The 12,078-nt window shown below is 35.6% G+C and overlaps 1 protein-coding gene across 3 annotated transcripts in view; it reads right to left on the bottom strand.

Annotated features, from left to right (window-relative positions):
- The window catches only part of LOC112042920 (protein dead ringer), a 186,467-nt gene that overhangs the window by 126,949 nt on the left and 47,440 nt on the right, over positions 1–12,078 (bottom strand). Inside the window, exon 2 of one of the 3 annotated variants that reach the window (XM_024078123.2) lies at positions 8,456–8,483. The exons of the other annotated variants lie outside the window; for them this stretch is intronic. The gene's annotated coding sequence lies outside the window, so the exon portion shown is untranslated. The remainder of the gene's footprint in view (positions 1–8,455; positions 8,484–12,078) is intronic. 3 annotated transcript variants of the gene reach the window in all.

The raw sequence follows: 12,078 nt of genomic DNA, 5'->3' as shown, positions 1-12,078 counted from the left end.
TAATAATATAGGTGATATGATATCAAAGCTTCTTGATCGAAAACAGTTTCAAGTAGTTGCGTCTTTTTTTTTATTTTTTTATTTCTTAGGGATAGTTAACATTTACATATTATTTCTTAAATCTAAAATAAACGTAAAAATAGTTTAAACATGTAAACAACGATACTATCCACGAATACACATACGAAAATAATGGCGTCACAATATACACAAACAAATCAATTAAAAAAAAAACAAACTAACATAAATCTGTATAAAAAAAGAGAGAATTATAAGTCTTAATACGATATTCCAGCGACTAGCGAGACATTGTACAGTCCACATTCGTTCTACTATTTCCTAACAGATCTTCACTTACGCCACGCAAGAGCACATTGAATTCGGCCGTTTAATTATTCAAAACACAGCAGCGGTACAACTGAAAGGAGATCGTGTCGGTTATTGTGATGATAATTATTTTCGAAAACAAAAAAAAAACTAGAAAGCGGTCGGTCAAAGATACCTATTGAACCGACAACCTGCTATAGCCAGACAAACCTCATTTTATAAAGGTTTGTCTATGTTCCTACTATTTGGACTGTGGCTTTGGAATAATAGGTTTCAAGGGTCCAGATCACACACTTTAGAACACTATTGGCTGGTGGGAGGCTTACCACTCTAACGGCAAAGGAGTACCGCAAAGTAATTTAGCATTCCGGTGCGATGTCGTGTAGAAACCGAAAGGGGTGTGGATTTTTATCCTACTCCTAACAAGTTAGCCCACTTTCATCTTAGATTGCATCATCAATTACCAATCAATCAGGTGAGATTGTAGTCAAGGGATAACTTGTAAAGAATAAAAAAAAAACTCAACCGTCAAATAACAAAGCGTATTTTTTTTATATTTTCCACGTTAAAATGGAATCATGTCCCCAACTGCCAGTCACTTAGTTTTGCGTCAACCCTTTGGAAAACACCGTTAAGGTTTATTAAATAGAACTTTCAAGGGTCTCTAGCCAAGGGTTGCCATGATGCCAAGTGTCTAGCAAATAGAGACATGATACCCCATGATATTTTGTAAAAAATAAAAAAAAAATACGTACGTACTTACCTATATAATAGGGGCAGGGACTGAAAAACTTCATAAAACGAAGTATGTCTGGCTATCGCAGGCCATCGGTCTATATCTGTTAATTATTGTCACCAAAATGGTGGTCGCTATTGTAAATGATCCAAGATGGCGGAGTGACAAATCGTGTACATTTCGTTTGATTGACGCGTGCTAGATACCGGTGTTAATATACCTTTATACATATTTATTTATGCGTAGAAAGCGCAAATAGAGACGTGTTCTTCAAAATTAATTTAGAATTTAGATAAATTGCTTTACGATGATGAAATGATTATGCAATATCAGTGAGATGCTACTACCCGTAAAGAGTTAGATCAAGCGCTGCTTTGACGTCCAAAAAGGTTACTTATTGTTTTGTTTATTAGTACCTACATAGATTAGGTCACTAACTACGACTGTCATATTTGTAATTAACAGCACTTAAATAAAAAGTCCACGAAGATTACATCTAAGGTACCGAATCTAAAATAACCATATCAAAACATTTGTAAATGTATCTACCGTAAACACTGAAATAACCTTCATACTTACTATACCTTATTAATAATTTATATGTAGGTACCTACATCAAAAACCTGCTTTTGGGAAGTAAAATGTAGAAACAACTTGGTACTAGGTACTAGCTAGCTCTTTAGTTTAACATAACAATAACATTAATAATATCCTTCAGAAGCTACATCCCAAAAGTAAGCTATGTGTTCATTCAACGAGATTTCTACCGGTCACTGGATACTCTAGAGGTAACAACATCTCACTGTAGACGGAAAACATCGATGAGCAATCAATAAACTGCGCAAGAACATAACTCCGAGGCTATTAACACAATATTTGACATTGGAAAATATCGAAATCGTTGAGACAATTTCAAAGCGAGCCGTTCAAATATTGACGCTTCTCACGACTGACACCATGACACCGGCGGACGTTTGACCCACCTCGTCACTCCTTCCGCTTTTCACACAAATAGGTAATAATCGATCGGTTTTATTGCGTCAACCTCACCCGGGTGATAGTTCGGGGAATCACCCAGAATAGTTCCTGCGAACTTGCAGGACGAAGTCGCGCCTCGCTAAGTGGACTGTCAAACTGGACATGGACGAGACATTTTATATTTTTATTTACATTTAAATAAAATCCTTCTAAAACCTTCAAATGCTACAATATTCGTAAATCGTATACGCACTAGAAGACGACACGTGGTTTTACTCGCATTACCGTTTCTGTAAGATACGGGAATAAAACACAGCATATGCATAACACTTACTAGTAAAGTGGCTTTCCAACGGTAAAAGAATTATTAAAATCGGTTCAGCATATCCAGAGTTTACCGTCTCATTATCATCATCGTCATTAACAGCCGATGTACGTCCACTGCTGGACATAGGCCTCTTGCATGGCCTTCCAAACAAAACTGCATCGAGACGCCATTATCCAGCATTTCCCTGCAACCCGCTTGATGTCCTCGGTCCACCTAGTGGGTCTAGGTCGACCACCCCCTTTCCTGCTATCCGGCGCGGGGTCGTCATTCCAGCATCTTGGGACCCCAACGTCCATCAGCTCATTCAAACTATGTGCCCTGCCCATTGGCACTAAAACCACATCTCCACAAACAATAAGTAATAAAGTAGATAGTAAACTTTTTGTAGTAGATGTAGTAGAGGAATAGAAAACTTTAAGTAAACTATCCAAAGAAAATTTCTGCTCCCGAGGGATAGGCAGAGCCGCGGAGAAAAAAATAATTTGACATAAAAAAGTTACGATATTTTACTTTGACTTTTATACCATGACAAATATGCCAGTAAAAAAAGGAGAAATCGTTTTCGAATTTCAAACAATCGAGTTAAGTTTGATCAAATGACGCATTGGTATATGTCGTACAACATCAACTGTATAAACCGTTGGTACTTCGTTTACATTACTCAGGTTCCGTATAGTGCAAACAATCATCATCGCATATAAAGCCTTTGTGAACCTCGCGTATTTGGATTGAGTCATTATGAAGGAAAAATCACAAATCCACGAAACCATCGCGACTTCGTTTACTTATTTCCAATAAGGAATAAGGATATTTGCTCTTTTATTTAGGTCATCAAAGGTATAAGTAATTATTTAAGTTACAATATTAGCTAAGCATTAATATTATACATAAGAGTCCACATAGTATGGATTCTGTCACATTAGTATGAAACTAATGTGACAGAATCCATACTTATATTATTACTAGCTGAAGCCGCGCGGTTTCACTCGCGTGGTTCCCGTTTCCCGTAAGAATACGGGGATAATATATAGCCTATAGCCTTCCTCGATAAATGGGCTATCTAACACTGAAAGATTTATTCAAAACGAACCAGTACTTCCTGAGATTAGCGCGTTCAATCAAACAAAACAAAACAAACAAACTCTTCAGCTTTATAATATTAGTATAGATCACGTTAGCAATGTTTATTTGTTACGCTGTCACAGCTAAACTAGGGAACCGATTTCAAAAATTCTTTCAACAATGTAAAGCTACATTATCAGCAAGTAACATAGTCTATATTTAATCCCCATTTTCCAACGGAAACCGGATGTACGCGGGTAATACTGCGCTATTTCTAATGGTACAGTACCTACAAGCTAATAAGTTATAACGATTTTGTCTTTTGATAACTGAACTGATCAGCAAGAAAATGCAATTTGCACACATGTGCAAAAAAGGGAAAAACTTTCTCTTGGGAAAAACGTAGTAACATCACGAGGGATAGAAAATCCCATACGCATATTTTAGCACGGGAAATTCTAATACTGAAACTTTTTCTATTGTACTCGTATTGACTTTTCTAATCTCAGAAACGAAATAAACAGAGAGCGGGGTCCAACCTGTGACCTCGTAGTATTAAGTCCGGCACTTTTTAACCGACTTCAAAAAAAGGAGTTCCTTTCTTAACCGATTTCGAAAATCATTTTTTTGTTTAAATGTACTCTTTATTTCTAGATTGGTCCCATTTAATTTTCATGAAAACCAGGTCAGTAATTTTGTGTTATCGTTCACTATGCTTGAACACACTAAAACCAGTAAAATAAAATCTTTTTAACAAAAAAATTACAGTGATGCATTAACTAAAGCCGATTAAATCATAAAAAGTTCTTTCACCGTGGTCCTTAGAAACGTTTTTAATTAATAGGTGCGTCACTTGGCACCGCCTTCAAAGTGATCAGAAGGTAGCACATACGGTGTTATTTTTCGCTTTTTAGTTTATTTTTGTGATTATGAAGTCGGTTTAATTTTTTTGTTTAAAAAAACTTTAACAGTGAAAGTATTGGCGTTTCGAATTAGCAATTTTTTTTTTTTTTTTTTTTTTTTTTTTTTTTTTTTTTTTTTTTTTTTTTTTTTTTTTTTTTTTTTTTTTTTTTTTAAAATTAATATTTGCCATATTTTTAAATATGACCAATATTCCCATTCCCCTCCAACTAGTCGGGAAAGACTGTATTAGGAGTGGGTACGACAATAGACCAACGGGGCGGGGATCGAACCACCACCCTTCAGTGGTGAGTCTGACCGCTCTTACCGTTGAGCTATTGAGGCTTAATTAACCAAAGGATACGGTTTTCTTGTTATTTAAACAATAGATAACAAGGTAAGGTTACATTTTCTACATCAGTTATATTTTTTTTTGTACTAGCAAAATGTAGGAATGATTGATTGAAGACTATAATTATAATTATAATTATTGATATACTACAAATCTACAAATCAAAGATTGTAGAACAACTTGAATTTTACAATTATCTGTTTACATTGTCTTTGGCGTGGCAAAGACAATGGCGACCGCGTACCTTTAATGGTTGCCCAGTTTAATTACAAGTCTGTGGTGCAGTAAAGTGGTACCAGGAACTAATGTTCTAACCGCAGGTCGTCAGGTCTGACGAAACGGATACCGTTTTACTGCAACTCGGTTTCGATCATTTTCAGTCGTAAAAAAAAAATTAAACAGAATCCGATATGTTTGGGAAATTACAAGTATTATTTTGATTGAATAAGGTGTCAAGGGAACTCCCATAGCTGTCTATACCTCTAAATATTTAATAGACTCTGCCATGTAATTAATATTTAATAGACCCTGCCTGTCTAATAGGAATAGGCGCTATACAATTTGCGGTATTTTATAATTTTAATACACATAATTAAAAACCATATTCAGCTTACTCTTGAGCACGAGCACTTTGTAAATCCACCACGCTGGCCCAGTACAGATTGGCTTCACACACGTAGAGAATTAAGAAATTTCTCAGATCTCCTCATGTTTTTCCTTCACAGTTTTGAGACAACAACAACAACAAGAACTGAAACGTTGGAAGTGCTTCTTCCTTTTTTTTTTTATTCTTTACAAGTTAGCCCTTGACTGCAATCTCACCTGACAGTAAGTGATGATGCAGTCTAAGATGGAAGCGGGCTAACTTGTTAGGAGGAGGACGAAAATCCACACCCCTTTCGGTTTCTACACGGCATCGTTCCTCTTCTTTCCTGGGCTTTTTCCGCACTTGGAAGAAGCTTAGCAGGCCGCCCAGGTGTGGACGCCTCATGGAGTGTTGCTGGGAAGTCAATGTGAGCTGCGCGTTGTTCAGATACACCTCTGTATCTAAGCATAACATGTATCGGTGTTTCTTATTGGAGGTGCATGCTGGAGTCGAGCCGGATTCGAACCCACACCCTCCGAATCGAAGGCAGAGGATACATTCACTGGGCTGGGGTCTATATATTGTTGTAAGTTACGAGTATAAAGATGGTCGCACTGTAATTTATTATCGAAATAAACGCATTACATTTAAATAATGAGTTGTCCAATATGATCCTCAGGAACATTCCGTTATCGATCACGTCGATGTCGGCCCGGTAGGCATGTATTGTCGCGTATCGACAATCGACATCATTAATTTAATTCGAATACTTTGATCGATATCGATTCGGCATCTGACATTGCGCATGTACCTGCGTGTACAACATATTTATTGATTAGATTTCGGTATCGTCGATTATTTTGAACATTTACGACTTGTAAACTTTATATATTTTACTACTATACTATAGATGAATTTGCAACTTAACGACAGAGTCAAGTTGAAAAAAAACGTGTTTTGTTATAAAAAAAAAATTATAATGAACCATAAAAAAACAGTAGGTACGCATCTTGATTTTATGTCAGTATGAATAAATATTTGTTGTTACTTTCTATAAAAAAATATGACATTAAATATCGAGTTGAGACCTAAAAATAATCTTTACCAATATTATTCAGAGGAAAAATTTATATTTCTGTATGTACGTAATATGTACAATAAACTCAATAACTACTGGGCCGATTTAAAAAAAATTGTCACTAATAAAAAGCTGCATTTTGTAACTACGCAGGTGAAACTGAGAGGTGCCGCTTGTCATTTATAGATTCACACCCACAGTATTAAATTATAATCCGTTTTAAATACTTTAAATCCTGAACTATATTTAAAAATAAACTACAACTAAAATAAAATCCAAATCTGTAGGAAAACCAATGTTAGGATGAAGAAAACAAATCAGTCATTGCATCTAATTTGTAGACAGCAAACGAATTTTATATTTAGAAAATTTATATGATGTCAATGTCGAGCTCACGGGCATTTATTATTGCCGTATCGATAAATAATCGACATCATTAATTTAAATCGGAAAGTGACGGATATCGATACTGCATGTGACATGCCCACGAGCTTCACATTGTTGTAAGACATTGGAAAATTATAACTGTATTCAGTAGTTTTAAAGCACTATATTTAATAGCCAATTGCTGTCGATGTCTATTATACATTTTCATAGAAATTATTGACCCAAATTATAGACAAATCATCTGTAAAGATCAGTGGCGGATTTGTAGTCTAGGCCGCCCTAGGGCTCAAAGTATCAGCCGCCTCTTTCTCGGCACCTATGATATAATATGATTTGCATTGAATGCAGATCACTGTTTAAATAATTTATTTTATTGCCTTTTATCAAAATTATAACTATACACCAATTTAGTGTAATATCTTAACCAGATCTTATCTCCATCATTAAATTGTTCTGCAAAGACACACAAGTAATGGATGTGTTTTACTTGCTACAAAAAAGCATAGACAGCATCCAACCATTATTTGATTTCCCTATATTTTACGTTCGACTACGAAACGTCGCCCATCACGGCAAACATACAAAATCAATAACGAACCCTTCCCGATAGATCAAATAAGTCACGATTTAAATAAAGAATAAACAAAAAATAACTCGTCCACATCGACCAGTGACCACAGGACCTTACGGACGAAGACGAAAGTATCTCAACTCAAGGAATACCAAGTAGGTACCTAAAGCTTAATAATTCTAAAACTGGTGGACATTTTTGGGCTTGATGCAAACTGAAAACTTGTTCTGTATCTATTCTATACTAGTTACCTTAGCAAAGTACTGGACACCAGGTTGGGGCGTAGGGCGTATTGGTAAAAAAAAACCATAGACGAATATTTTTTTCGCAAAACTACTTATTATTGACATTACTGGAGTGGAACTGGAAAATTACTTAACATGACAACTAATTCAAGAGACCATTGGTCATGATTCTTGCCCACTTTTAGGCAATGACACCGTGTTCACAGCAATTTTACGATCTTGAGCCGCCTGCATCCAGCGAATCCCTGCGACTCGCTTGATGTCGTCAGTCTACCTGGGATCCACTTAGTTTCCCTAACTTACTAGTAACTACTCGTATTTACAGCTGTTAGCTATTTATTACTTTTTAGTGCATAAAAATATTATACCCATCTCTATAATCAAAGTACCTATTAGATTAGACAATGTGTGCCGTAGAAGTAATGGTGATGATGATTCTGCATGCCAGGAGCGTTGCTCAAATCTGATGAATTGATGGAAAGGATACAGTGGAGTCCGAGTATCAATATAATGCGATTTGATGGAACCCTAGTGATCTGTCAACCATCACTGTATAAATAGGTTTTTTCACATCCGCTAGGGTTGGCAACGGAGAATTCATATTAAATAATAAAAAAAACAATGCTTTATTTTTTTTAAATAGTGTAACATCATTGATATATTTTGTACAGATGACGTTGCGTTATTTTTATTTGGTATATATTATAGGCCGCACGATTCCACAACTACTTAGCCCCACCATACGTATGTAAGAGCGTCAATCCATTTAATTTACACAGAAATGGTTTTCCAGTTCCAGTTCCACCAATCGCTTCTATCCGCGCCTAAACCACACGCCAGCTAGACCCTTTTAAACTAGTTACCTATTTTAGGTGATGACATATGTTATCTTTTAATACACTCACCGCCAGGTTATCTCACTCAAGAGCAAACCTGAAAAGAAATGAAAAGCGCATACAAATTCCAAATAACAGTTAAGTATTATTACGAGTAAGTTACCCTCGTTCTATTGTGTAAAGTGGTGTATACTTGGGAATTTTCATTTAATTATGTTATGCAATATGTGCAGCTTACTGATTTCAAGATATTGTTTTAAAAACGCGTCAATGGTAAAACTATTTCAAAAACTGCGACTAAAATTCCTGTAAGTTAATTTAATGAATATTAATTATATTATAAGCTTTATTATAATAAGTACACTGCCAGATATATATAAAGTAAAAGTCAGAATTAATTAATTTAATTAGGCTTAGATGCTTATACCTAGTCTGCCCTATTAGTAATAGAAAGTGACGCTTAGTAAGAACAACGCTTTTTTCAAAAGAAGGACTCTTTATTTATTCTAACACAACAACCTTCCAACACTATAATAAAGTAAGTGTAGGTGGCAACCCTAACTCCGACCCTCAAGGTGAATAAATCAAATAAATCACACAGTTTGGATTGTGAATCTAAATCGTTATTATGATTCATTTCTGATTGTATCGGTTGATCACTTCATATTTTTTTTGTAAATCTTCCAGATAGCGAACTATTAACAATATCGAATACTAACGGATGTCCGTGACTTCGTCCACCTTGCCTCTCGCTCTTAGCGGACCTCTACTAACAACAAACTACTTTATGTGGGTTTTCGTTATTTCGTCATGAGTGACCTTTCGCCTTTACATATTTAATTATTTAGATATTTTTAACAGCTTCTCTTACCGGAACCGGAAATGACTCTAACCGGAAAGCGCAGTGTTGTTCGAGCCCCTACTAGGTGGACCGAGGAAATCAAGCATGTTGCAGGGAGCCGCTGAATGCTCGCGGCTCGAGACCGTTTTGTTTGGAAATCCATGCAAGAGGCCTTTGTCCAGAAGTGGACGTTCATCGGTGTTAATGATGATGATGATGATGATGAAACTGATACCCATCAATATCAGATAGGTCTCTCTACTGGTACAAGATCTATCTTACATCGATGCACATACTCAATTATTCTTAATATTAATAATAAACACAGAAAATTGATCATTAATCTGATAAGGATGCGAATGACACAAAGTGACGACACATTTTGATAATCGTTAATTAATATTCTACTTTCTATAAAAAAAAACATCTATCGTACGAAAAATTACGCAGTTTACGAACATGTGGCTGTCACTTCTTTCTAATGCCTAATTAGTTTGAGTAGGTAGTAGGTATTTCTTTTGGTTTTTTTAATTGTACATACGGTACCTACATACCTACCTTAGTCTATGAAAAACTAGCGTGTGGCAATTTTTTCAAGATAACTTTTATTCTATGCCCATTAAATCCTTCGCCATGCTCAGATCCATTAGTTATTAAAATATACAGACAAACATATAATAACAAAGCAGTTACTTGCTTTTTTTCAAAAACCATTGGTAATACCGAATTATAACGAAAAACTTTCTTTAAATCGCTAAATATCCACCTCCAATGATAAAAAACCAGGAGTTTATTTTTGTTTCTCCGGTTGACGGCGACAAAATTCGATAATTATCTATCAAAAATACATCCCGGGCCACGATCTTCGGATCACACTTCCTTTTTGTTTCCATTACAACCGCACCCCGTCGCGCCGCGACTTATTTACAAACAATCGCGTCTCGCATATGCCTTTACTCATTTCCTAATACTGCCTGTTTTATTAACCCCCATGCAAAAAGTGGGGTGTTATAAGTTTAACGTGTCTGTCTGTCCCATCATAGTTTCCGAATGGATGAAACGATTTTAATTTATTAGTTTTTTTATTGTTATAGGTGACTTATGTGCGACTGTTCCTAGACATGTTTGATTAAATAAGGTCGAGCCGTTTTAAAGTTGTAGTAAGGGGTCTTAAATGACAGCGTACTGAAAGAGAATATTTATAAAATTCATGGTGATCGGAAAATTGGGACATGCATCCGTTTGTTTATATTAAGATAAAAATAAACAATTGTCTTTGATCCGGCTCACATATTGCAACAACATTTAAACTTTTCTGATAAGATAATCTGAATAATTTGTCCCATAAATGTCTTTAGTTTACATAATTTCATGACCTTCGGGGGTGTCTTCATAAAAGCAGATTCCCACCGGGTTACCTTTATAATTCCATGCATATTCATTGTTGTACTGTATCCAGGTATATGAGAAACCGGAGTCTGTATCACGCTATATGAATTTCCATTTCTTCCATGGCTTACCTTCATCTAAATTCCATCCTTCGCCACTGGTATGTACACCAAACTATTACATCAAAAGACAAACAGTCTTCCACACTACAGAATATTTTAGCAGAGCATAGACAGAGATAATAAATAATATCTCACTGTCTAGTTACATCTTTATACAGCGAATCGTATTTCGACATTCCCCTCACGATATTAAAAAATCACTCATCCAAATCAGATAATACGAAATACGCATCGAAACACGATAATTAATGATTAATCTCGAAACGTATGACATGAAAGTAAGATCGTGCTTTAAAAATACCAAGCTCGCATGTTTAAAATAATTGATAAATCAGGCAGGTCCCGTCGAAAGGTGCACTAAATCAAAAACATCGTAATGTTTTGACTTATAGTGAACGCTCCCGATCACACTGTTTCCCGCTAGATGGCGTGATAAGCAGCTGTCAAACGAGCTGTCATTAGCTTATTAATGGCGGATGATCATTTTATTAATAGTTGATATAAATGTAGGCGAGTAGGCAACGACATTTTATACTATAGACATGTTACGTGCCAACAAAATCACCGCAAAAGGTGATCGACGTGTTAGTAACCTATTTAATAGTATAAAATCTTTGCATGTAGGTACTTATACTAAAGCCATACACGAGGAGTACTGTTTACTAACAAACACATTAGAAATGAGGGTAGAAAATGCATGTCTTTTCATAACTTTTTTATTTTATAAAATGTTATTCATAATGTATTAACTATATTTAATTGTTTTAAGCTTGTTAATCAAATTTATTTTCATTAATTTAAGAAAAACTTAATTATAATTATTATTAGTTGTAAAACGACTAGAGATTTATACCCTAATTTTTAATTTGTTTGTTGGTAAACAGTACTTCTCGAGAATGACTTTAGTATAAGTTGTGTTCTCTTTTTATGTTATTCTGTACTAGATGACGCTCCGCGGTTTCACTCGCGTAGTATCCATTCCCGTGAGAATGTTGGGATAAAATCTAGCCCTTTTTTTACTGCCCCAGTTACACTAATAATAAGTGACTATCTAACGATTTAATAATTTTTAATCACGGACATGGTCAATGTTGTAACTTTAAAACAATATCCGGCATTTTATCTCATAAGTAGAGTAACTTAATTAATTGGTTGGTTCAAATTTTAATTTGAACCAACAAATTCGCAGAAGAACCAAAGTCACCGACATAGCTCAACGAGTTGCGAAGCTAAAGTGGCAATGGGCGGGGCACATAGTTCGAAGAGCCGATGGACGTTGGGGTCCGAAAGTGCTGGAATAGCGACCCCGCACTAGTAAGCGCAGTGTTGGCCGACCCCCC

Source organism: Bicyclus anynana, chromosome 20 (genome assembly GCF_947172395.1).
Source record: "Bicyclus anynana chromosome 20, ilBicAnyn1.1, whole genome shotgun sequence".
NCBI classification, from domain to species: Eukaryota; Metazoa; Arthropoda; class Insecta; order Lepidoptera; family Nymphalidae; genus Bicyclus; species Bicyclus anynana.
Note: the sequence above shows the minus strand (reverse complement) of the source record. Positions and strands in the feature narration are given on the sequence as shown.